At 47.4% G+C, this 27,735-nt stretch overlaps 1 long non-coding RNA gene across 1 annotated transcript in view; it reads right to left on the bottom strand.

Moving 5' to 3' along the window:
• Window positions 1-3,641: 3,641 nt before the first annotated feature.
• Window positions 3,642-27,735, bottom strand: part of LOC138673994 (uncharacterized) — a 59,948-nt gene continuing 35,854 nt past the window's right edge. The window contains exons 3-4 of the long non-coding RNA XR_011320415.1: window positions 6,180-6,300; window positions 3,642-3,773 (exon numbers count right to left, since the gene is read on the bottom strand). This is a non-coding gene — a long non-coding RNA (uncharacterized lncRNA). The remainder of the gene's footprint in view (window positions 3,774-6,179; window positions 6,301-27,735) is intronic.

Below are 27,735 nucleotides of genomic sequence, written 5' to 3'. Positions count from 1 at the left end.
TCCCGGCCATATCGTCTTAGACACAGCTGAGTATCTCGGGCGTGATGCTGTCTGGTTCTTTTGCTCCATGGGAGTTTTACCTCTCTATTTAGACTTTTTTCTTCCACATATACATCACACAGTGGGCATTTTTTGGATCTTTAGATTATTTTAGGTCCATTAGGGACATTTAGTTACCAGTTGGGTATGCAGTGATTGTATGCATTTATATATTTCCCTGGTTTCTGGTCATGATTATTAGCTCACTGCATTGTATTGTATTTTACTACATGTCCGGCTATGCATGATATCTCATACATATATGTACATTTGCTATAGATACTTTATTGTGCTGTGGGGGTGTTTTGTACACACTTGTTGTGATTTTTAAGTGTTTTTAGATCATGTTGTGGTGATTCAACAAACGTGTTCATTTTTCTACATTTTGGGGTTGTGCGAGCCTGTTTTAGTCCATTCTTTCTGTCTTTTTTTCTGGTCATAGTAGTTATTGGACTTGGCCCTGCACCCCCTCTATACTGATATATACAGCTGGAGTGCACCCTCTAATTTGCATATTGTATTGGAGGAACAGGAGGAGCAGTTCCAGAGTCCTGCAAAATGACCTCCAGCAGGCCACTAACTTATATGTTTCTGCACAAACTGTCATCATATATCTCGTTCCATCCACCAATTCCACATTGCACCACATGCTGTCCAGGAGTTGGCTGATGCTTTAATTCAGGTCTGTGAGGAGATCCCTCAGGAGAACATCCACCGCCTCTTCATGAGCATGCCCGTGCATTGTAGGGAGGTCACATAGGCACGTGGAGGCCACATGCACTACTGAGCATCATTTTCTTGTCTTGAGGTATTTCTACTGAAGATGAATCAGCCTGTAATTTGATTTTCCAATTTGATTTTGAGCAACATTTCAAATCCAGACTTCCATGGGATATTAATTTTTATATACATTGATTGATTTATGTTGTATTGTTCTCAGTGCATTCCACTATGTAATGAATAAAGATTTGCAACTGCAACATTTCATTCAGTGATATCTAGGATGTGGTATTTTAGTGTTCTCTTTATTTTTTTTTTGAGTAGTGTATTAGTCTATTAGTTTGAAAAAGCAGAGTATCCACTGTACTAAAATGTAATCCTACAATTGGAAGAAGAGGATAGTACTGCAAAAATGATGTGCACATACCAATCACTTCCCCTGATGAAGCCATGCCTGACATGGTGATACGCGTGGGGCCATTCTCTTGTTCCAACTATGCTTTCTTCTTTCATGTGTCTCTTGTTTTCCTTCAGGATAGTGTTACTGTGAATGCCAGCAGGTCATTTCACTGGTTGATTAGGCTATTTATCCCAATGGCTGCTCCTTTGTGCCACTAGCCACATAGCAATTTACTCTGCCATTTTTTTTTCAGCCGGGACATTTTATTTCTGCTATCAATAGATATATTTAGATTTACAATTCTTGACTTTTCTGTCCCTTTTCTTTTGTGGCATTCTTGCATAACACGTCCACCATTCAATATGCCATATTTTGGGAGTTGTCGTGGTCTACTATTTTGTGTATAGAGATTATGACATTACGATTACTAACACCAGTGATGGACTTTAATTCTAACACATTGGATATATATTTTCATATTGTTTGCACAGTAGTGGTTACCCACACATATTTTAGAATTTTTGCAATCTAGACCTGGATTAAAGCATCAGTCAACTCCTGGACACTATGTGGTGCAATTGGAATTGGTGTATGGAACGAGACATGATGTTCCAGATGTGCTCAATTGGATTCAGGTGTGCATCTGATCTCACAATGGGTCTGAAGATCTCATCCCAGTGATTAATGGCAATCAGGGTACCTCTAACTAGCACAAGGAGGGCATAATAATGTCCATAAACATACCTCCAAATTGATGAAAAATGGACTTTGCCAGAACAAGATCAGAGTTGTGGAATGGCCCTGCCAGAACCCAGATCTGAATCCAACTGAAAATATGTGTGATGACCTGAAGAGGGCGCTGTACTCAGGAGATGCCCTCACAATCTCACAGATTTGGAGCACTACTGCAAAGAATTGTGGAGAAAGATTGCCAATTCTAGATGTGCCATGCTGATAGACAACTACCCAAAAAGACTTAAAACGACAATAAATTGAAAGTCTACTTCAATGACGTGATAGTTTAAGGGTTTGTATATTTCTTCAACCACATTAACAACATTTTATTTTTTTATTTTTCCATCCAAAAAGATTTCAGTTTCTTTTGCAGTGGATTTGTACAGATTACAGGTGACCTTCAGGGTATGTGCACACGTCAGGTTTTTTTCCTGACAAAATCCGGAGAATTCTTGCAGAAAATCGCGTTTTTTTTCCACGCGGATTTTTCGCGGTTTTTGCGCGTTTTTTGCGCGGATTTTTTGCGGATTTTTTGCGGATTTTTTCCTTTTTTTTTTTTTTTTTTTCCAGAAAGTCATTTTGGCTTAGAAATCCGCAAAAAATCCGCAAAAAGAATGAGCATGTCCATTTTTTTTGCGGAATGCGTTTTTTTTTGCGGTAAAAAACGCATACATCTGAACAAAAAATCCGGAATGCATTCTAAATGATAGGATGCATATTTTTAGCGTTTTTGATGCGGAATTATAGCGTTTTTATAGCGAAATTCCGCAAAAAAAACGCTAAAAATCCGGACGTGTGCACGTACCCTAAGGGTATGTGCAAACGTAGAATGGTCCACTGCGGATTTTTCCGCAGCGGATTTGATAAATCTTCAGGGCAAAAACGCTGCATTTTTGCTGTAAATTTATCAAGAATTAACCCCGGATTTACCACGGTTTTTTTACGGATTTCACTGCGGTTTTACACCTGCGGTTTTCTATTGGAGCAGGTGTAAAACCGCTGCGGAATCCGCAAAAAGTGACATGCTGCGGAATGTAAACCGCTGCGTTTCCACGCGTTTTTTCCGCAGCATGGGCACAGCGTTTTCTGTTTCCCATAAGTTTACATTGTAATGTAAACTCATGGGAAACTGCTGTGGATCCGCAACTGCGGAAACGCTGTGGATCAGCAGCAAAATCCGCAGCGTGTGCGCATAGCCTAAAAGTGGAAAAAGTTCTAAAATGATTCTTCTTGCTATAGTTTTTATTTTTGCATGATAAAAACCTGGCATTTTAACAGGGGTGTGTAGAGTTTTTATATCCACTGTAAGTCCTATTTTACATTATTTAAATTAAATGTAAATGTAAATTTTAGTTCTATAAAAGTAAGAGAATAGACTGCAATCTGCTCATGGTCGTTTATTTCATGCCGGTGCCCTGCTGTTGATTTGGTGACAGATTATGAAGTTCTGAATTTCTTGTGTTCAACTTCCCCCGTGGACTCGATCAGGAGAGAAGTGGTCATCGGTGACAGCAGGAACGGGTTATTCTTGGTTCTGCTACATCCGTCTTCTGGAATAATAACGGTGTCTACGTTTATGACCTAGGAGAAGCCAATGTATAAATATAAGGTTGCCCATTGCCAAGAATTACATGTATAGCATTATAATGGAGGTTATACTGTTTAGTGTAGGTTCAATAACATTTACCCATTTTATGGGGTCTGTGAGTCCTTCTCCATCTGCGATAGGATCTTCTGCTTTTCTTGTGAGAAGCCATGATGTCTTGATGGTACCAGGCGGCTTGCTAATAACTTGTGGGCTGCCAGTAGAATGTCCTACACTCTGAGGCCATTATGACACGTAGGACGCTCTCTGATTGTCTAGTAGCTGTGAGGTCACCTGTATGATGTAAGGGAATGTTGGCTAGATAGGGTTGGCCGCTCTGTGTGTGAATATGGTGGTGGGCATGGTTTATTAACAGAATTGCTCAAGTAAAAAGATTTATATGTATATATACACACATACACATACACACAGTATACAGTATATATGGCATATTAAACTCTCCACATTTTCGGTATAGTTTAGTTACCTCCTCTGTTGCTTCCAAACAACTTCTTACAGTTTCTGGATAATCAGTTACCAGACAGAGAGAAAATGTTGTTTTATATGGGTTTTCTTTAAGAGGGATTTCACAAAAATTAAATATAAAGAAACATGTCTGATTGGTGTCGCCATTTTCAGCGACCCAAAACTTTTATATTTTCCCATGAGGGATTTTTTTTGCTGACAGTCACACTGTAGTTTTTTTGTTCTATTTTGGCTATGTGCACACAGTGTGTTTTCGATGTGTTTTCGCAGTGTTTTTTCCACATGGAAATGGGCCAAAACGCTATGGAATACTTATGAAAGCTTATTCAATGACAATCCTGAAGTGTTGAGCAAATGAAAAGGAAAATATATACTGAAGTAATTGCAGTGTGTTTTTTTCTCCAGCATATCAGTTCTTTTTGCGTTTCTGCAGCGTGTTTCATCCATTGACTTTAATTGAGTCAGTCAAATCCGCAGCAAAAACACAGGTATAAAAATGTTTGCGTGTTTGCTGAGTTTTTGTTTTCTGTTTTACTGAGAGCTGCTGACACCAAGCCCTAATCCCATTATTCTGATGCCACTGCATCATGTGAAAATGGTGGTGGTGAACCAAGAAATTACATCACAAAACTTTTTTTTTAAATATCTTTATTTATCTCAAAAAGCAGTCATTGCTGTACAAAAACGCATACAAAAAATGCATGCAAATCCGCCGCAAAAATGCGTGTTTTTTTCTGCAGCGTTTTTCCTGCCAAGAGATGCAGAAACCTTCAAAAAATTTCTGCAAGCAAATACTCAACGTGCGCACATAGCCTTAGGGGTACAGTGTGGCTCTTTAGTTCTACAGTGTGTACCTTAAAGGCTAAATCTACTATATAGTTGTCTAGGGGGTCACTTCCACCTGTCTGTCTGTCTGTCTGTCTGTCTTTCTGTCACAGATATTCATTGGTCGCGGCCTCTGTCTGTCATGGAAATCCAAGTCGCTGATTGGTCGCGGCAAAACAGCCACGACCAATCAGCGACCGGCACAGTCCGGCGGAAAAATGGCCGCTCCTTCCTCCCCGCAGTCAATGCCCCCTCCGTACTCCCCTCCAGTCAGCCCTCACACAGGGTTAAAGCCAGCGATAATGGACCGCGGTGTAACGCACTCCATTAACGCAGCTATTAACCCTGTGTGACCAACTTTTTACTATTGATGATGCATATGCGGCATCAATAGTAAAAAGATCTAATGTTACAAATAATAATAATAATTAAAAAAAAAGGTTATTCTCACCCTCCGCCGTCACGTCCTGTCCTCTGGAGTGCAAGCGGCAGGTTCTGGGGCCAAGGATGGTATGCGAGAAGGACCTTCCATGATGTCACGGTCATGTGACTGCGACGTCATTCCAGGTCCTGCGCTCATACCAACCCTGGGACCGGAAGCTGCCCCCTGCACCGCACACAAGCGCCAGGACTACAAGGGGTCCTCGGAAGGTGAGTATATGTTTATTTTTTATTTTAACTCCTTTTTAACCTGTTACTTACGTGTCTGGGCAATATACTATGTGGCTGGGCAATATACTACGTGACTGGCCAATATACTACGTGACTGGGCAGTATACTACGTCGCTGTGCAATATACTACGTCGCTGGGCAATATACTATGTGACTGGGCAATATACTGCGTGGCTGTGTGCTGTATACTACGTGACTGGGCAATATACTACGTGACTGGGCAATATACTACGTGACTGGGCAATATACTACGTGACTGGGCAATATACTACGTAGCTGGGCAATATACTACGTGACTGGGCAATATACTATGTGGCTGGGCAATATACTATGTGGCTGGGCAATATACTGCGTGGCTGGGCAATATACTATGTGGACATGCATTTCTAGAATACCCGATGCGTTAGAATTGGGCCACCATCTAGTAATTTTATATTTTGATAAATCAGACTTTACATATCTGTTTTTTTCCTTAACTGTTTTATTTTTAGAAAGGTGGAAAAGGTTTAAACTTTAAACACTTCCAGACCACCCGTTGACGAAAAATGTGTCGACCAGTGTCTGCGCTCTTCTCTGCAATGACATTTGTTGTTTGTTTTTTAATTGTAGGGGCATAGCCAGACTCCCCGCAGAGAATGCAGACACAGTTTATTACCGGTTCTTCTTTCCGATCGCTTCATACACAGCACTAAACAAGTGTGTACCAAGTGCTTTTACCTCCGGACCCAGCAGTCATGTGATCACTGGGTGTAGGGAAGAAGCGGGAGCTCGGTGGTCTTTAGAGACCCAGACATTTCTGCTGTGCCGTCAGGAGGCCGATCTTCTCTTGTAACTGTATCTAATACACAAACCACATAAAGAAGAAATCGGGTTAAAAAAAGTATTTAAATGTTGAAATATCCTCGAAGGTCTTATGACCTGATGATCCACATACTATGTGAAATAATTTGGAAATGAAAACATACATCAAAAATAAATAAAAACAAAAATATATAAGAAAAAAACCTGCTAATCCAAATCACTGTTACTATACCCAATCCCTTTGTGGCTATAAAAAAAAACAAAAACACTTTTTACACTTTTGTTTTTTTTCCTCCTCTTTTAACAAAAGCCTTAACTTTATTTTTCCATCAACAAAGCCATGTGAGATATGTATTATTAATAGTGTTGAGCATTCCGATACCGCAAGTATCGGGTATCGGCCGATATTTGCGGTATCGGAATTCCGATACTGAATTCCGATACTTCCCGCATATCGGATACCGGAATCGGAAGTTCCCAGAATTCAAATTGAACGCAGCAGCCAATGAGGAATGAATGAAAGTGTGGGCACATCCTGTTTAGCATGGTGGGCATGTAAGTACTGGCAAGGCTGGGATTGGCTGCTGAAATGATGTCACTCTGCACTATAAAAAAGCGCTGCCGCCATTTTGCGCTCACTCTGCTGTGATTTCAGTTAGGGACAGGACGCTGTGTTCTAACTGAGGGCCAGTTGAGCTTGCTAATTGCTTTATTTTCCTTTCCAAAGGCTAATTTAGCAAAACGCTGTGTGTTCTTCACTGTTCACCTTGCTCTTGCCTTGCAGCGCTGTTTTAACAGCGTTCTGCAAGGTCTCTGTGTGTGTGTGTGTGTGCAGCTCACTCTGTAGTCTGTGTGCAGCCATATACCCGGTTGTATTCAGCTCAGGGGGGGTTCACACTGCCTCACACAGTTGTTCTTTTTTGCTCTTAGTGCAGCCTGCTGCACATTTTTTCTCAAATTTCCTATTAGTGTTTTTCCACCAGTCTCCAGCTCTATTGTGGAAAAACACTACATAGGATAACCTAGAGGGGGGTTTTTGGGCCTTGCAGCGCCGTTTACGGCTGTCTGCACGGTCTCCGTGTGAGCCCAGCTCGCCCTGTAGTCTGTGTGCAGCCATAGCCGGTTGGATTCAGCTCAGGGTTCGTTACTGGCTCATACCTTGAGAAAAATTTTCCTTTTTTTCAAATAGTGCAGCCTGTTTAAAATTTGAAAAAAAAAATTCCTATTAGTGTCTTTCCACTCGTATCCAGCTAAATAGTGGAAAAACACTATATAGGATAACCTAGAGGAGGGTTTTTTGGCCTTGCAGCGCCGTTTACGGCTGTCTGCACGGTCTCCGTGTGAGCCCAGCTCGCCCTGTAGTCTGTGTGCAGCCATAGCCGGTTGGATTCAGCTCAGGGTTCGTTACTGGCTCATACCTTGCGAAAAATTTTCCTTTTTTTTCAAATAGTGCAGCCTGTTTAAAATTTGAAAAAAAAAAATCCTATAAGTGTCTTTCCACTCGTATCCAGCTAAATAGTGGAAAAACACTATATAGGATAACCTAGAGGAGGGTTTTTTGGCCTTGCAGCGCCGTTTACGGCTGTCTGCACGGTCTCCGTGTGAGCCCAGCTCGCCCTGTAGTCTGTGTGCAGCCATAGCCGGTTGGATTCAGCTCAGGGTTCGTTACTGGCTCATACCTTGAGAAAAATTTTCCTTTTTTTGAAATAGTGCAGCCTGTTTAAAATTTGAAAAAAAAAAAATTCCTATTAGTGTCTTTCCACCAGTCTCCAGCTCAATTGTGGAAAAACACTACATAGGATAACCTAGAGGGTTTTTTTGGGGCCTTGCAGCGCCGTTTACGGCTGTCTGCACGGTCTCTGTGTGAGCGCAGCTCGCCCTGTAGTCTGTGTGCAGCCATAGCCGGTTGGATTCAGCTCAGGGTGCGTTACTGCCTCATACCTTGAAAAACAATTTCCTTTTTTTCAAATAGTGCAGCCAGTTTAAAATTTGAAAAAAACAAATCATATTAGTGTCTTTCCACTTGTATCCAGCTAAATAGTGGAAAAACACTATATAGGATAACCTAGAGGAGGGTTTTTTGGCCTTGCAGCGCCGTTTACGGCTGTCTGCACGGTCTCCGTGTGATTTAAACTAGCTCTGTAGCCCGATCTGCACCAAAAAAAAAGTTAAGTTCACCAAACACAACTTAACACTTGTGTAGGCCACATTTGAAAAATAATAACGTTTAGTCCACAATTTACAACATTAGTGTTTCTTACACCTGTTAGGAGGAGCATTACAGGAATAAGCACACTAAGGCCTTAGTACTTTTCTGCTTATCTTTATCTGTCAACCAAGATGAAGAGGGCAGGGAGTAAGGCACGTGGGCGTGGGCGCGGAGCAGGGAGAGGAGCAGGGAGAGGACGTGGTGATTCTGTGCCTGCTGCGGGCGCCGGTGACTCGTCGTCACTCAGTTTCAGCAGGGAACAGTCCTTCATGCGCAGCTTTGTCGGAGAGCGCCGTGCACCGCTGCTGCGTGAAGACCAAATTGAAGCCGTTGTCGGGTGGATGGCAGCTAACGCCTCGGCATCGACTTCAGTTAGTGCCACATCCTCTCAGGCACAGAGCACTGGAGAGCAGCCATCTGTCTCTTCACCACCTGCCAAATTGGCCAGGCAGTCAGAGAGCCCAGGACAGGAGCCGTCTCTACTTCTGTTCTCTGAATCTCTTGGCTTGGAAACAGGGGGCCAGCCAAGCAGCATTGGAGAAATGGAAGAAGAGGCAGTGTGCAGTGATGCCCAACACCTTTTTCTCTCTGACTCTGAAGAGGCAGGTGGGCCAGTGCCTCCGGTGACCACAGCGCAGTACGCATCTGATGATGAAACTCAGGTGCCGCTTTCTCGTGCGTACTGTGCTGCTGAGACTACCCAGGAGGAGCAGTTGGTGGCAGAGGGTAGTGGAGATGATGAGGTCCTTGACCCATCGTGGCGTGAGGAACAGGAAGGTGGTGGGAGCAGCTCAGAGGAAGAGCTTCCTCTTACGGGCCAAAGAGGGAGAGGGAGGGGGAAGACTGCGGAGCCTGTAGCCTCCACTTTGGCACCCGTTAGGAGCCTGTCTCTTTCCAAAGCCAAAAAGGGCGCTCCCAAGACTTGCAGTGCCTGGTCCTTTTTTGACACAGTTGCAGATGACATTTGTTTTGTCAAATGCAAGCTGTGTCATCATAAAGTAAAAAGAGGGAAAAATGTCAGCAACCTCAATACCACAAATATGTGGAAACATGTGCGGACCAGGCACGCGGTGGAGTTACAGAAACACACTGAAGATGTAGGCCAACCAACAGCGGCAGCTACCACCTCTTCAGCTCGTGTTGCCTCTTCCTCCAGCTCATGCACAGCTGGTTTGGCTTCCTCCCAGAGACCTTGTGTAATTCCACCCACAGCACCACCTTCCCAGTCATCCTCACACTCCCAGTCTACTCTACAGCCATCGGTAGTACAGGCATGGGAGAAAAGGCGGGCATTCTCGGCCAACCACCCCCGAGCACAGGCTCTGAATGCAGGCATTGCCAAACTGTTGTCCCTGGAAATGCTCTCGTTCAGGCTGGTGGAGACTGACAGCTTCCGTGACTTGATGGCATTGGCAGTCCCACAGTACAAGGTGCCCAGCCGCTTTTACTTCAGCAGGCAGGCTGTCCCTGCCCTGCACAGGCATGTTGAGGCAAACATAAAACATGCGCTACTGAACGCCGTCAGTAGCAAGGTCCACCTCACCACCGATGCGTGGACCAGTCAGCATGGACAGGGGCGATATGTTTCCCTCACTGCCCATTGGGTTAATGTTGTTGAGCCAGGTACAGATCGTGCGAGTGGCGCAGGACGTGTCCTGCCCACTCCAAGGATTGCAGGAATCCAGTCTGTACGCATCGACTCCTCCTCTTACACCAGTTCCTCTGATTCCTCTCTGCAGGATCCGTCACAGTCCACCCCCACATGGACCCGTGAACGTTTACCTATGACCGACATGAGCACAGCCGTGGCCAAACGTCAGCAGGCCGTCTTGAAACTAGTTTCATTGGGGCATCGAAGCCACACAGCGCAGGAGCTCTGGAATGCCATAAAGCAGGAGAGCGATGTGTGGTTACTGCCAGCGAATCTCCAGCCAGGCATGGTAGTGTGTGACAATGGCCGAAATCTGGTGGCAGCTTTGGCCCTTGGCAACCTCACTCACATCCCATGTCTGGCACATGTGCTCAATTTGGTTGTGCAGAGTATTCTGAGGGACTATTCGGATCTTGATGCCCTGCTGCACAAGGTCCGCCTAGAGTGTGCTCACTTGCGGCGTTCCAGCTTGGCCAGATCCCGCATTGCTGCTCTGCAGCGCCGATTCCGCCTTCCGGAACACCGCATCATATGTGACCTACCTACCCGTTGGAATTCCACGTTACATATGTTGGAGCGGTTGTGTGAGCAGCATCAAGCAGTTATGGAGTACCAGCTGCATCAGGCGCAAAGAAGTCGCAGTCAGCGCCGATCAGACTTCACAACCACAGAGTGGGCCACTATGAAGGACGTCTGCCAGGTTTTGCGTCCTTTGGATTATTCCACGCGGATGGCAAGTGCAGATGATGCACTAGTCAGCATGACTGTCCCCCTTATCTGCCTGCTTCAGCAAACTTTGCAAGGGTTAAGGGATGATGTGGTGGAAGAGGTGGAGGATGAGGAGTCACCTTTTCCATCAGCTTCTGGAGAGTCAGCGCCACGTGGTTCCTCACAAAGGGGTACGCAGGGGCCAATTTGTGAGGAGGATGAGGAGGAGTCAATGGAGGAGGAAGAGCTCCGTCCAGAGGAGGGAGCGACACAATTGTCCAGTGGTCAGTGTGTACAGCGAGGGTGGGGTGATGACGAGCGGGCAGAGATCATGTCTCAAGCAGGGGACAGCGTTTCTGGGCCAGTTGGCACTCTGCAGCACATGGTGGATTTCATGCTGCAGTGCCTGAGAAACGACCGCCGCATCGACCACATTCTCAACATGCCTGATTATTGGGTGTTCACCCTCCTCGATCCTCGCTACCGGGACAACGTCCAAAACCTCATCCCTGCGTTGACCCGGGAGCGTAAATTGCGGGAGTACCACGACACACTGGTGAATTCCATCATCTTCTCCTGTCCAACTGAGAGGAGTGCTGCTAGTGCTTTACAAAGCAGCTCAGTGCGTCGAGGCAGTGGGGGAGGCTCTGCCCAAAGAGGGAGCAGAAGCAGTGCCTCTGCCCAAGGCAAGCCCAGTATGGCACAACTCTGGCACACTTTTGTGTGCCCGCCCCAAATGTCTACACCATCACCGGCGGCTCCAGTCAGCAGGAGGCAACGGTTCCGTCAGATGGTGACAGACTACATGGCTTGCCCTCTTACTGTACTCCCAGACGGCTCTTCCCCGTTCAAGTTTTGGGTCTCTAAGCTGGATACATGGCCAGAGCTAAGCCAGTATGCATTGGAGGTGCTGGCTTGCCCTGCGGCTAGTGTCTTATCGGAACGTGTCTTTAGTGCCGCAGGTGGTGTACTAACAGACCGTCGCATGCGACTATCCTCCGATAACGTTGACCGGCTTACTTTCCTGAAAATGAACCAGGCCTGGATCTCGCAGGAATTTGCCACTCCTCTGCCTGATTAAGTAATTGGGTGTCATCCAGGTCTCCTGCTGTGTTCATCTTTCTACCACCTGAACTGCTATTCCTGGGCTCCAACACCGCCAGTTGCGGCTCAGAAGTGCAGGCTGCACAGTAAAAACATACGACCCAGTGTTATTGGGTTTCAGTAACGTCAGCTGATCCCCAGCTGTGTAGCCGGCAATGTGTCCTGCGACCGCCACGCTGGCACAACAACCTAAATGTAAGGGAACCTGTCCCCCCCCCCCCCGTCGTTTGTTACTGAAAGAGCCATCTTGTGCAGCAGTAATGCTGCACAAGGAAAAGGTAGCTCTTTTTTTTTAGCTCTTTGCACACGCAGAACTTAACACTTATAAAATCTGTTCACTGATACCGTTATACCGTCCCGGAGCTGGGACTTTCCTTCGTAATGTGACGCAGCACAGCCGTCATTCCTACCCCCTTGGTGCCATGCGCTGCCTCCTCAGCATTGTTTTAAGCTGTCACGGAGCCTGCGCTGTTCTGTTATCCCTTGGGCATGCCCTATTTGCGCTGCCTGTCTTCTGACATAATTTGGTGTCAGGCTGGCTGCGCCTGTGCGGCCGCGGTGCCCGAGATCCCGCCTCGCAGTGTCTTCTGATTGAGTCACACTGCGGGCCTGGGATCCATGGGCATGCGCAGTGCATATCTTCCCCTCGGGCTCTCGCTCATTTCCCTCCGCCTTCTTTAGACTGTGCGCCGTCAGCTGATCCCTAGCATGCCACGGCCGTGACACCGCACAGTCTGAAGAAGAGGGAAGGAGGGGAGTGAGAGTCGAGGTTATGCACTGTGCATGCCCATGGTTCCAAGGCCCGCAGTGGGATTACGTTAGATGAGACTGCGAGGTGGGATCTGGAGCAGCGTGGACGCACAGGCACTGACAGCCTGACACCAAATTATGTCAGAAGACAGGCAGCGCTAATTGGGCATGGCCAAGGGCTAACAGAACAGCGCAGGCTCCGTGACAGCTTTAAACAACGCTGAGGAGGCAGCGCACGGCATCAAGGGGATAGGAATGACAGCTGTGCTGTGTCCCATTACGAAGGAAATTCGCACCTCCGGAACGGTTTAACGGTATAAAGGGACACATTTTTAGTGTTTACTTCGGTGTTTGCAAGGAGCATAATTAAAAGAGCAACCTTTTCCTTTTGCATCCTTAGTGCTGCACAACATGGCTCTTTCAGCTACAAACGTCTTGGGGGGGGGTTAAAGGTTTCCTTTCAACTTGCTCCAATCAGGCTTCGGCCTACACTCTGTTCCTCTGCTCCTCCTGCTGTCCCTGGGCTCTAACACCGCCAGTTGGTGCCTGGAAGTGCTGTGTGCACAGTCAACAGTCGCTCCTCTGTTATTGGGGTTCAGTAACGTCAGCTGATCCCCAGCTGTGTGTGCGGCAATACCTCCAATCTGCTCCTCCTGCTGTCCCTGGGCTCTAACACCGCCAGTTGGTGCCTGGAAGTGCTGTGTGCACAGTCAACAGTCGCTCCTCTGTTATTGGGGTTCAGTAACGTCAGCTGATCCCCAGCTGTGTGTGCGGCAATACCTCCAATCTGCTCCTCCTGCTGTCCCTGGGCTCTAACACCGCCAGTTGGTGCCTGGAAGTGCTGTGTGCACAGTCAACAGTCGCTCCTCTGTTATTGGGGTTCAGTAACGTCAGCTGATCCCCAGCTGTGTATCCGGCAATGTGTCATGCGACCGCCACGCTGGCACAACTAAAATGTAAGGGGACCTGTCCCCCCCCCCTGGGCGTTTGTTACTGAAAGAGCCACCATGTGCAGCACTAATACTGCACAAGGGAAAGGTCGCTCTTGAAATTATGCTCCTTGCAAACGCTGAACTACACACTCATGTAATGTGTCCCCTCACACCGTCCAACCGTCCCGGAGGTGGGACTTTCCTTTGTAATGTGACGCAGCACAGCCGTCATTGCTACCCCCTTGGCACCGTGCGCTGCCTCCTTAGCGTTGTTTGATTCCGTCATGGACCCTGCGCTGTTATGTTATCCCTTGGCCATGCACAGTTTGCGCTGCCCATCCTCTGACATCATTTGTTGTCGTCCTGGCTGCGCCTGTGCGTCCACGCTGCCCGAAATCACACCTCGCAGTGTCGTCTAATGTGATCCCACAGTGGGCCTGGTATCCATGGCCATGCGCAGTGCATATACTAGCCTCTCACTCCCCTTCTTCACGCTTCTTCAGACTAGGCGGCGTCAGCTGATCCCTAATAGCATGCCACGGCCGTGACGCCGCACAGTCTGAAGAAGCAGGAAGGAGGTGAGTGAGAGGCGATGATATGCACTGCGCATGCCCATGGATCCCTGGCCCGCAGTGGGACTACATTAGATGACACTGCAAGGTTGGATCTCGGGCAGCTTGGACGCACAGGCACTGCCAGCCTGACACCTACATGATGTCAGAAGACGGGCACCGCTAACTGTGCATGGCCAAGGGATAACATTACAGCGCGGGCTCCGTGACAGAACCAAACAACGTTGAGGAGGTGGCGCCCGGCACCAAGGGGGTTGGAATGACGGCTGTGCTGTGTCACATTACAAAGAAAAGTCCCACTTCCGGGATGGTTTGACGGTGTGAGGGGACACATTATATGAGTGTGTACTTCAGCGTTTGCAAGGAGCATAATTTTCGGAGCCACCATTTTTCATGTGCAGTATTACTGCTGTACAAGATGGCTCTTTCAGCAACAAATGCCTGGGGGGGGGGGGGGTTAAAGGTTCCCTTTCAACTTGCTCCACTGCAGGCTTCGGCCTACACTCTGCTCCTCTTTGATTCCCTGGGTTTCAACACTGTCAGTTGCCACCTGGAAGTGTTGTCTACACAGAAAAAACACTAGGTGATGTGTCAGTGGGGTTCAGCACCGCCAGCTGTTCCCCTGCTGTGTAGTCGGCAACGTGTCCAGCACAAGCCACGCTGGCACAACAGAACAAAAGCTGCCACCAGTGCAGGCTTCGGCCTACACTCTGCTCCTCTCCTCCTCCTGCTGACCCTGGGCTCAAACACTGCTAGTTTTTGCCCGGAAGTGCTAGCTGCACAGAGAAAAACACCAGCCAATGTGTTAGTGGGGTTCAGCAACGCCAGCTGTTCCCCTGCTGTGTAGCCGGCAACGTGACCTGCAAACGCCATGCAGGCACAGGAACTGAAATTAAAGGGAACCTGGCCCCACCCCCCCAGGTGTTTCTATGTATAACAGCCACCTAGTACAGCAGTACTGCTGCATTTGTACAAGGTGGCTGACTTTTTCTCCTTGCCCACGTGGAACTCAACACGTACAAAATGTGTCTCATTGAGACCATTCCACTGTCCCTGAGGTGTGACTTTCCTTTGTAATGATACGCAGCACCCCCCTTGGTAGCGTTTCCCGTCTTTTGTCATCATGGTTAGCTGGCTGCGCCTGTGCATCCGCCCTGCTAGAAACAACGCCCCTCGTTGTCATATTTATTTTGTCAGCGAGGGTGTGGTTTATGGGCACGAGCAGTGCATATGTTCGCCTGTCTTAACTCATCTCCTTCCGCCTTCTTCAGACTGTGCGGCCTCCTGGCCGTGGTAGGCGATAAGGGATCAGCTGAGGCCGCCCAGTCTGGAGCAGGTGTAAGGACATGTGTAAGCGGCAAACCTATTTACTGCACAAGGCCACGAATCCCAGCCACGCAGTGTGATTTTTTGAAAACACACTGTGGGTCTGGGATTCATGTCCATCGCTAACCGCAACGGCCGACATGAAATGAGGTCAGAAGACAGGAAGCGCTCACAGCGCATGGCCAAGGGATCACAATAGCGCAGACTCCTGTACAGCAAATAACAACGCTCAGGAATCTGCGCCCAGTACCTAGGTGCAAATTTTGACACCTGTGCTGCGTCTCGTTAAAAAGACAAGTCACGCCTCCACAACTGTTTGACAGTATAATGGGCTAAATAGTGTACGTGTTTTAGTCAGCGTGTGCAAGGAGCAAAACAAATAGAGCAACCTTTTACTTGTGCAGCATTAATGCTGCACAAGGTGTGGCTCTTGTACCTTGCAACACCTGAGGGGGGTTAAAGGTAACCTTTGAAATTGGTTCAACTAGGCTTCGGCCTACACTCTGCTCCTCTACTCCTCCTGCTGACCCTGGGCTCAAACACCGCTAGTTTTTGCCCGGAACTGCTAGCTGCACAGAGAAAAACACCAGCCAATGTGTTAGTGGGGTTCAGCAACGCCAGCTGTTCCCCTGCTGTGTAGTCGGCAACGTGTCCAGCACAAGCCACGCTGGCACAACAGAACAAAAGCTGCCACCAGTGCAGGCTTCGGCCTACACTTTGCTCCTCTCCTCCTCCTGCTGACCCTGGGCTCAAACAACGCCAGTTTCTGCCCGGACATGCTAGCTGCACAGAGAAAAACACCAGCCAATGTGTTAGTGGGGTTCAGCACCGCCAGCTGTTCCTCTGCTGTGTAGTCGGCATCGTGTCCAGCACAAGCCACGCTGGCACAACTGACCAAAAGCTGCCACCAGTGCAGGCTTCGGCCTACACTTTGCTCCTCTCCTCCTCCTGCTGACCCTGGGCTCAAACAACGCCAGTTTCTGCCCGGACATGCTAGCTGCACAGAGAAAAACACCAGCCAATGTGTTAGTGGGGTTCAGCACCGCCAGCTGTTCCCCTGCTGTGTAGCTGGCAACGTGTCCTGCAAACGCCACGCAGGAACATGAACTGAAATTGAAGGGAGCCTGCCCCCCACCCCCCCAGGTGTTTCTATGTATAACAGCCACCTTGTACAGCAGTACTGCTGCATTTGTACAAGGTGGCTGACTTTTTCTCCTTGCACACGTGGAACTCAACAAGTACAAAATGTGTCTCATTACAGACCATTACAATGTCCCTGAGGTGTGACTTTCCTTTTTAATGACACGCAGCACCCCCATTGTTAGCGCTGCCCGTCTCCTGACATCATTGGTTGGCTGGCTGTGCCTGTGCGTCCCCCCTGCCCGACACAACGCCCCCCGTTGTCTCATATATTTTGACTGCGAGGGTGTGATTGATGGGCACGAGCAGTGCATATGTTCCCCTGTCTTCACTCCCCTCCTTCCGCCTTCTTCTGACTGTGCGGCCTCATGGCCGCGGCATGCGATACGGGATCAGCTGAGGCCGCCCAGTCTGAAGCAGGTGTAAGGACATGTGTGAGCGGCGAACATATTTACTGCACAAGGCCACGAATCCCAGCACCGCAGTGTGACTTTAGGAAAAGCCACTGTGGGTCTGGGATTTATGGCCATCGTTAACCGCACCGGCCAACATGAAATGAGGTCATGAGACGGCCTGCACTAACAGGGTATTGCCAAGGGATAACACAAGAGCGCAGTTTCCTGTACTGCAAATAACAACGATAAGGAATCTGCGCACAGCACCTAGGTGTAAATTTGTACACCTGTGCTGCGTCTCCTTAAAAAGACTAGTAGTCACGCCTCCACTACTGTTTGACAGTATAATGGGCTAAATAGTGTACGTGTTTAATTCAGCGTGTGCAAGGAGCAAAATTAAATAGAGCAACCTTTGACTTGTGCATCATTAATGCTGTTCAAGGTGTGGCTCTTGTACCTTGCAACACCTGAGGGGGGGGTTAAAGGTAACCTTTGAAATTGGTTCAACTAGGCTTCGGCCTACACTCTGCTCCTCTACTCCTCCTGCTGACCCTGGGCTCAAACACCGCTAGTTTTTGCCCGGAACTGCTAGCTGCACAGAGAAAAACACCAGCCAATGTGTTAGTGGGGTTCAGCAACGCCAGCTGTTCCCCTGCTGTGTAGTCGGCAACGTGTCCAGCACAAGCCACGCTGGCACAACAGAACAAAAGCTGCCACCAGTGCAGGCTTCGGCCTACACTTTGCTCCTCTCCTCCTCCTCCTGCTGACCCTGGGCTCAAACACCGCTAGTTTTTGCCCGGAAATGCTAGCTGCACAGAGAAAAACACCAGCCAATGTGTTAGTGGGGTTCAGCACCGCCAGCTGTTCCCCTGCTGTGCAGCTTGCAACGTGACCTGCAAACGCCACGCAGGCACATGAACTGAAATTGAAGGGAGCCTGGCCCCCACCCCCAGGTGTTTCTATGTATAACAGCCACCTTGTACAGCAGTACTGCTGCATTTGTACAAGGTGGCTGATGTTTTCTCCTTGCCCACGTGGAACTCAACACGTACAAAATGTGTCTCTTTGAGACCATTCCACTGTCCCTGAGGTGTGACTTTCCTTTCTAATGATACGCAGCACCCCCCTTGGTAGCGCTTCCCGTCTTCTGACATCATTGGTTGGCTACTTGCGCCTGTTCGTCCGCCCTGCCTGAATAAAATGCTCCTCGTTGTCTTAATTATTTTGACTGCGAGGGTGTGATTGATGGGCACGAGCAGTGCATATCTTCGCCTGTCTTAACTCATCTCCTTCCGCCTTCTTCAGACTGTGCAGCCTCATGGCCGCGGCATGCGAGAAGGGATCAGCAGAGGCCGCCCAGTCTGAAGCAGGTGTAAGGACGTGTGTGAGCGGCCAAAATATTTACTTCTCAAGGCCACGAATCCCAGCACCGCAGTGTGGCTTTATGAAAAGACACTGTGGGTCTGGGATTTATGGCCATCGTTAACCGCACCGGCCAACATGAAATGATGTCATAAGATGGGCAGCACTAACAGGGCATTGCCAAGGGATAACACAAGAGCGCAGACTCCTGTACAGCAAATAACAACGCTCAGGAAGCTGCGCCAAGCACCAAGGCGTTATTTTGGACACCTGTGCTGCGTCTCATCAAAAAACCAAGTCACGCATCCACTACAGTTTGACTGTAGAATGGGGTAAATTGTGTATGTCTTTCATTCAGCGTGTGCAAGTAGACAAATTAATAGAGCAACCTTTCACTTGTGCAGCATTAATACTGCACAAGGTGTGTCTCTTGTACTTTGTAACACCTGAGGGGGGGGGTTAAAGGTTTCCTTTGAAATTGGTTCAACTAGGCTTCGGCCTACACTCTGCTCCTCTCCTCCTCCTCCTGCTTCAACACGGGCTCTAACATCGCTAGTTTTTGCCCGCAAGTGCTAGCTGCACAGAGAAAAACACACGCCATTGTGTTAGTGGGGTTCAGCAACGCCAGCTGTTCCCCCAGTGTGTAGCCGGCAAAGTGTCCTGCAAACGCAACGCAGACACAAAGCTGCCTCCAGTGCAGGCTTCGGCCTACACTCATCTCCCCCTGCTTACCCTTTGCTCCAACACCGCTAGTTGGGGCTCTAGGAAGACAATCTTTAATAGGCAAGGCTACGCATCTGGGTTCCAGCACCGCCAGCTGGTTCTCGGCAGTGTTCTTGTCACAGGTACTCCCTCGTGCCAAGCCTGGTTTCAGCACCGTCAGCTGTTTCCGGGTTGTGTCAACTTCACTGAGACGCCTATGCTTGCCCCGTCGTGGTGCGGTCGAGTTAGCCAACTCCAGGGTGCCTCCAGTTTAGGAGCTTCCTATGTGGGCTGCGTGAACTGGTAGTCAAGGCTGGTTCTGTAGTGCCAGTAGGCCCAGCTCCCCCTGTAGGAATGTTGGGGTTCGGTAACTGCGGCTGCCTCGCGGCCTAGCTGTTCTCTCCTCTCCTGTGGGCCTTGGGGTCTACCACCTGGTTCCAGCACCGTCAGCTGGTTCCGGGCCGAGCCTTTGGCTTAGGTGCCTCCTCCTGGGTATCCGAGTTCCGCCAACGCCAGGCGGTCCTTGGTAGTGCTTTTAAGCGCGGGCAGCTACAGCTTAGTAACCGGGTTCCAGCACCGTCAGCTGGTCCTCGGTCGTGCCATTGGCTCTTGCACACTGGGGCAACGCATCCGGGTTCCAGCACCGCCAGCTGGTTCTCGGCAGTGTTCATGTCACAGGTACTCCCTCGTGCCAAGCCTGGTTTCAGCACCGTCAGCTGTTTCCGGGTTGTGTCAACTTCACTGAGACGCCTATGCTTGCCCCGTCGTGGTGCGGTCGAGTTAGCCAACTCCAGGGTGCCTCCAGTTTAGGAGCTTCCTATGTGGGCTGCGTGAACTGGTAGTCAAGGCTGGTTCTGTAGTGCCAGTAGGCCCAGCTCCCCCTGTAGGACTGTTGGGGTTCGGTAACTGCGGCTGCCTCGCGGCCTAGCTGTTCTCTCCTCTCCTGTGGGCCTTCGGGTCCACCACCTGGTTCCAGCACCGTCAGCTGGTTCTAGGCAGTGTCTTTTGCTCTTGTACCTTCTGCTCCCCATCCTGATTCCAGTAACGTCAGCTGGTTCCGGGCAGAGCCTTTGGCTTAGGTGCCTCCTTCTGGGTATCCAAGTTCCACCAACGTCAGGTGGTCCTTGGTAGTGCTTTCAGGCACGGGTACCTCCTGCTTAGTAACCGGGTTCCAGTAACGTCAGCTGGTCCTCGGTAGTTCCATTGGCTCTTGGACCTTCGGCTACCCATCCGGGTTCCAGTACCGTCAGCTGGTTCTCGGCAATGTCTTTTGCTCTTGTACCTTCTGCTCCCCATCCTGGTTCCAGTAACGTCAGCTGGTTCCGGGCAGAGCCTTTGGCTTAGGTGCCTCCTTCTGGGTATCCGAGTTCCGCCAACGTCAGGCGGTCCTTGGTAGTGCTTTTTAGCACGGGTACCTCCTGCTTAGTAACCGGGTTCCAGTAACATCAGCTGGTCCTCGGTAGTTCCATAGGCTCTTGAACCTTCGGGTAGCCATCCGAGTTCCAGTTCCATCAGCTGGTTCTTGGCATTTTCTCAGCCTTCTTGTACCTTCTGCTACATTTCCAAGTTGAAGACCCTAAAGTCGACGACCCGGAAGACCACCCCGATGACGACGACGACCCGGAAGACCACCCCGATGACGACGACGACGACGACGGCGGAGACGACGACGGAGACGACGACGGCGGAGACGACGACGGCGGAGATGACGACACTGAAGACGACGACCCTGGAGACGACGACATGAAATACCGAGAAGCAGAAGAACAAGAGGCTGCAGAACAAAGAGCAGAAGAACATTAAGCATAACACTTAATATCAGAGCAAAAGATATTATCTAAATTATATGCAGAAGAAGACTAAGCAGTGTATGGGGGTGAGTCCGTTCCTCCTCGTGGTGCCCCTGGATAAAGCCTGATGCTGCAGGCCAAACTGAACGCGGACAAATGTAACTTTTGTGACTGGCAGAACGGAAGGTGTAATCTTCCAACTTTTATAGATAACAACTACGGGAATGCCTGTCACAAATGAGAATATGATGAAGAAGTAGAATAGGAAGAATAATAACAGTGGAATAAAAAGAATATGTAGAATAGGAAGAATAATAATAGTTGAAGAAAATGAATACGAAGAATGTAATAAAAAAAAAAAAATAGGTAGAAGATGAAGAAGAAGATGAATAAGGTGAAGAAGTTGATGTCAAAGATGCTGATGATGATGAAGATGAAAGTGTGGGAAAAGGAAAAAAAAGAAGGGGAAGGTCGTGGAATAGTGAAACATCAATATCTGACAAAATAAAAAAAAATTTACATAGTCAATATCTTTTTCAATCCGAACGTCTTTAAAAAAAAAAAAAATCATGCTATTCTATTTGATTGGACTAATCCTCATTGCCTTTAATGTCTCCGCCACCTCCCCCATACATCCTACATTATTCTTAGTTGTTTTCCTTCATGTAGAATGAACCTACAAGGAAAGAAAGGGTTTATTTTAATTCCGATATTTTGGTCCCATTGACTTGCATTGGGATCGGGTATCGGTATCGGCGATATCCGATATTTTTTGAATATCGGCCGATCCAAACCGATACCGATACTTTCCGATATCGGAAGGTATCGCTCAACACTAATTATTAAATGACGCCGTTTATTTTACCATATCATCTACTAAAAAAACAAGTAAATAATTCAAATGCAATAAAATGGTGAAAAACATGAAAACATGATATTCTGACCTGGTTTTTTGGGTTTTGTCTTTACAGCGTTCATTGAGTTATAAAAATGACCTGGGAACCTAGGTCAGTAGGTCATTATGCTCTAGGTCAGTATTATTATGGTGATAGCAAACTTCCCTTTTTTATTTTTTTAAAGCGGCGAACAAAAATTCTGAAGTTTGAAGAAAATAATGTGTTTTTTGTCACAAATCTGATGTTTGCAGTGACACTATTTTATTGCATTTTTTTAGGGAGGCATGTTAAGAATAAAAAATCGTAATTCTGGCGTTTTGATTTTTTCTTTTTTTTTTTGTTCACCAATCAGGATAATTAATTTCATATTTTGCCAGGTGAGTTTTATGAATGCATCAATATCAAACATGTTAATTTATTTATTTTTATAGTAATATTACTGACCTTTTAATTAATTATACAAAGATCAAAGTGAGGGTAGGTTCACACTGGCATATAAAAAAACATTTAGATTTGTTATTACAGGAGCAGCAACTATTAAAGGGAATCTGTTGCCTCAATTTTGCCCTATAAGCTGCGGCCACCGCCATCAGGGGTTTATCTACATCATTATGTAATACTGTAGATAAGCCCCCGATGTAATCTGAAAGATAAGAAAAACAAGTTACATTATACTCACCCAGGGGCGGTACCGGTTCTGTTCAGGTCCGATGGGCATCACGGTCCGGGCCCGGCGCCTCCCATCTTCATACGATGACGTCCTCTTCTTTGCTTCCTGCCACGGCTCCTGCGCAGGCGTACATTGTCTGGCCTGTTGAGGGCAAAATACTGCAGTGCGCAGGCGCTGGGCCTCTCTGACCTTTCCCGGCGCCTGCGTACTGAAGTACTTTGCTCTGCCCTCAACAGGGTAGAGAATTACGCTTCCGCAGGAGCAGCGGCAGAAAGCACAGAAGAGGACGTCATCGTATGAAGATGGGAGGCGCCGGACCCGGACCGTGATGCCCATCGGACCCGAACAAAACCGGGACCGCCCCTGGGTGAGTATAATCTAACGTGTTTTTCTTATCTTTCAAGTTACATCGGGGGCTTATCTACAGTATTACAGAATGCTGTAAATAAGCCCCTGATGGCGTTGGCCACAGCTTAAAGGGCAAAATTGAGGTAACAGATTCCCTTTAATTATTTACAAGAACCTTTACACTTTCCTATATTACAGAATTACTATGTATCCATAAAATTTGAATGCTACACTGTGGCTCCATATGGCGTCAGTTTTTTCACACCCACAGATTTGAATGGTAGAGTCTCCTTCGTTTTACAGACTAAACTTGTGTGTGCCGCCATTTTTTCACACGCAGATTCAGTCAGTGAAAAAAATTGCTCATCTGCTCTTCCCCAATGAACAATATTGGTTTGAATGCGTCTGCTTTTTTCATAGACTACACTTACACTTAAAATATGGTTGTGTGAACGTGTCCTCAGGGCCGCCAACAGGGCATTACTGCCCTGACTGGCACATGGGTCACAATGAGCATTGGGCGCCCTGTCTTCTGCTCACCAGGCTCCAGCTGCAGGATTCTGCCGGTGGAGTAACTCAAGCTGTGTCCGAGACGCAGGTCCAATTGAACTCTATTGCAGGCCCGCACTGCAATAGTTAAAAGCCGCCAGCCAATAGGAGGCTGGCAGCTGACGTCAGCGTGCATATCGCCGTCATTGTCACTCTCCGGCGAGTCCGTGCTTGAAATGCCTGGGTTGGACGTCGCCCCTGGAGCACAGCCAGGTAAGGAGAAAGTGTTTTTTTTTGTTATTATTATTATTATTATTGAAAGCAGCAAGCTGCTAGATGTTTGGGCGGCAGGATGTAGCCACAAGGAACATGTGTCTCCTTTCTGCCCCAACTGTCTCCTTCCTGCCTCATGATCCTGAACCATGTGCAATGGTGCAGGATGGAAACACATGATGTAGGATGGAGACCGTTGGGGCATGATGGAGACGCATGGTGCAGGATGGAGACATTGGGCAGGATAGAGACGGTGCAGGATCATGGGCAGGATGGAGACAGATGGGACAGGATGGAGACAGATGGAGTAGGATGGAGACACATGGTGCAGGATCGTGCGGCAGGATGAAGACAGATAGGGAGGGATATCGACAGATAGGGCATTAACATGAGGCAGGATGGAGATATGGTGCAGGTTGCTGATACGTGGTGCAGGATCATGGGCAGGATGGAGACAGATTGGGTGGTATGGAGGCAGATGGGATAGGATGGAGACAGATGGGGCAAGATGGAGACACATGGAGCAGGATCATGGGGAAGGATGGAGACACATGGTGCAGGATCATGGGGCAGGATAGAGACAGATGATGCAGTATCATGGAGTAGGATGGAGCAAATGGGACCAAATCAAGGAACAGGATGGAAACAGATGGGGCAGTATCATGGAGCAAGATGGAGACAGATGTTGCAGGATCATGGGGCAGGATGGAGACATATGGTGCAGTATCAGGGTGAAGGATGGAGACAGATGGGGCAGGATAGAGACATGGGACAGGATATAGATAGATGGGGCAGGATCAAGGGGCAGGATGGACACAGATGGGACAGGATCATGGGGCAGGATGGAGACAGATGAGGCAGGATCATGGGGCAAGATGGAGACAGACAGTGCAGGATCATGGGGCAGGATGGAGACACATGGTGAAGGATCATGAGGAAGGATGGAGATACATGGTGCAGGATCAAGCAGCAGGATGGATATGATGGAGGCAGATGAGGTAGGATCATGGCACAGATAACACATGATCATGGGACATATGAGGTAGCATCATGGGACAGATAGGGCAGGATTATGGGACACATGGGACAGGGTTATGGGACAGATGGAGCAGGATGGATACAGATGGGGTAGAATGGAGACATCACATGGGGAGAATGGATACTCTTGAGGGCAGGATAGAAGAACATGTGGATGGTGCCAGGAATGAGACACAAGAGGGCCATGATGGGGTATATTGTTACCCTATAGGGCTAATTAAGGGATGTTATTACTGCAGGCATGTATTTTATTTTTTGAGGCTACTGTTTTCAATGAGGGGTCCTGTTACTCTGCATAGTGACACTATGTCACCTTTTATTCTTCATCTGGTGTAGTGTAGAACTTGGTAAAAAACTAAGTGATGTGCTCTGAAAGCGGTGTTCTAGATAACTGTGTTATTTCCTGCAGAGACTAGCCCTGGCTGGAAGAATTGATGTCGGTCTGTGCTGGATAAAGATGAAAATTGAAGTTGAAGGACTTCACTTAGAGATGTCACTGGTGAGGCAGTGTGTTACCAGTACAGTGACACGATTCACTGTATACTTTATACAGTGGTCATATGTACACTGTCATCAGTGATCACTGTATTACCTCTACACTGACAATATATATAATAGAGCTCCTGTGTATAATGTCACTGATCATTGTATTACCTGTACATTGACACTGCATGCTAAGTAGAAATGCCTGTGTATAATAGCACTTATGGTAATATTAGTATTGTGTTTTTTTCATTAATGATCAGTATTGTAATATTTCGTCACTATGTGGTGGTAATGTTAGTCCGGCCATGGTGTCGCTCTATTTGTTCCTTCTATGTGGTATTATAGGTCACTATGTGGTGGTAATTTGTTGTCTGGTCAATGTGTGGTGGTATGTATTCCTTTATGTAGCATTATTCTGCTACTGTGGTGGGTATATGTTGTCTGGTTATGGTGTGGTGGTATTTATTCCTTGTATGTAGTATTATTCGGCCACTGTGGTGGAAATAGGTGATCTGGTCATGGTGTGGCAGTATTGGTTCCTTGTATATGCTATTATTCGGTCACTATGTGGTGGTAATATGTGGTCTGGTCATGGTGTTGGTATTTGTCCCTTGTATGTGGTATTATTGGTCATTTTAAACATTGGAAAATAAATTAAAATATACCTATAAACAAATGATTTATAGGAGAGAGTTGAGTAGAGCTCAGCCAAAAGAGTCAACCTTGTCGTGGTGGCAGCTTAAAATATGTTTTGGCCAAAACAAAATGCTGCTGGCTATGTATGTGATCTGGTGTTTGGAACTGTTAATGTTTGATTGGTGAGGACATGGTGCAGAAATGGAGTTTTAACAAGAGAGGGCGGTGGGACTGTGGACAGTTTGAGGAGTGGAGGCTGCAAGGCTGGGGTGGAGCCTGGGCGGTGTCTCAAGGAGGATCCAAATTTTTTGCCAGTTTGTGGCCCAAAATTCTTTCTGGCAGCCCTGAGTGTCCTGACTGTCAGGTCAGGCCCAATGGAGACCACAGAACTTCCTGCAAACTTTGTGGATCTGGTGAGACCACTGAACCCAAACATCCAGAGGGTTTGTTGTTACTTTAGGGTTCCGGTAAAAACCCTTCCTGGCCTAAGTTCTGGCATTTAGCTTTCTCCCTGTAACATGCTTCCATAATTCTATACATCTTTATAAAATTATGAGTTTAGGAGAGCCAACCCTGGAAAGAAAACAATATACAAAATAAATCGTAAAAGAAAACAGCAACCCGCACCACCGACCACCCACTGTGGTCACTTCCTGGTCAGATCACCTACGCTGGATCGCAGACCTCGGGTGCTAATAGCCTGAAAACATGCCATGTGGAGTATAAACGAAAAGAAAGCGGCAGCACTCACCGGTCTTCTTGCAGGTTATTTATTGGTGAGAAAAATCTTCACGGCACGGGGGTGTGTGGTTACAAAGACATGTGGGGGCTGAACGACGGCCGTTTCGCACCTCCCAGGTGCTTCAACGGGTTCAACAAGTGAGCGGACATGACGCCTTAAGAAGCGTGCACTGAGAGTGCACCTCCCCCCAAGCATCACACCGCCCACCTGTGGTACAAAGTACGTGAATAGTTATAACTGTGCTGTGACACAAACAGTTAAAAACAACGATAGCAACAAAGCGTGAGTACATACATACCTAAAGTACAAAAAATATATATATATATATTTATATTTGTATGTTCATTTTAACTCTTTTATATGGAAGTCTATCTAAGGGAGCAATATAATAGCACTATCCTGAAACATATGTGTTACTACTCCAAATTATCAAAACAATTTAAATACTGTTGGGGTATACCGAGTCAGATATACGATATAAAGTATAAAATATACCGCAACCCTGACGTGTAGTTCTATAGGACCCACGTCATGGATCGCATAAATATGTCATGACACAAATACCATTATATCATAAAAGATATCAAAAAAGGAGCATCGTTACCGATGAATGCGGAAAATTATTCATTAGACACAAGACTGGCAATAGGGTAGGGGAAGGGGTAGGGGAAAAAAAAACACAATTATAAAAAGATCGACATGTCCGTTTTTTCGTTTAGACCTGCTGGGCCCATAGCTCCTGTCCGCATAATCCAAATAGCTTCTCTCTGAAGTAGTAGATTGTGATGGTCTCCTCCTCTCTTTGGGGTTGGAACTTGCTCTATGCCTGCAAAGGTCAGCGTTCCCAAATTATTATCATGTACATCTCGTATGTGGTCAATCAGTCTTGGTACCCCTTTTCCTGTTTTTATCGATCTACAGTGTTCTCTAAAATGTGTATTGAGAGATCTGATCGTCTTACCTATGTAATATCTCCCACACGGGCACCATATAACATAGACAACGTGTTGTGTGCGACAGGTAATAAAATGCATCACTTTATGTGTGATAGGTCCTATATGTAAGGTTCTGTCAGTTATGTGATATTTGCAATATTTGCAGTGTCCACACCGATAATTCCCTTGAGGGGTGGCTCGTTCTAACCAATTGTTAGTTCTAATATTGGTAACGCGGTTCTGTATTAAAATATCCCTAATCCGAGTACTTCTGCTGGAGGTAAGAGATTTACTTTCTGTTTTCAATATGGCCCCATG

This window comes from Ranitomeya imitator, chromosome 4, assembly GCF_032444005.1.
Source record: "Ranitomeya imitator isolate aRanImi1 chromosome 4, aRanImi1.pri, whole genome shotgun sequence".
NCBI classification, from domain to species: domain Eukaryota; kingdom Metazoa; phylum Chordata; class Amphibia; order Anura; family Dendrobatidae; genus Ranitomeya; species Ranitomeya imitator.
Note: the sequence above shows the minus strand (reverse complement) of the source record. Positions and strands in the feature narration are given on the sequence as shown.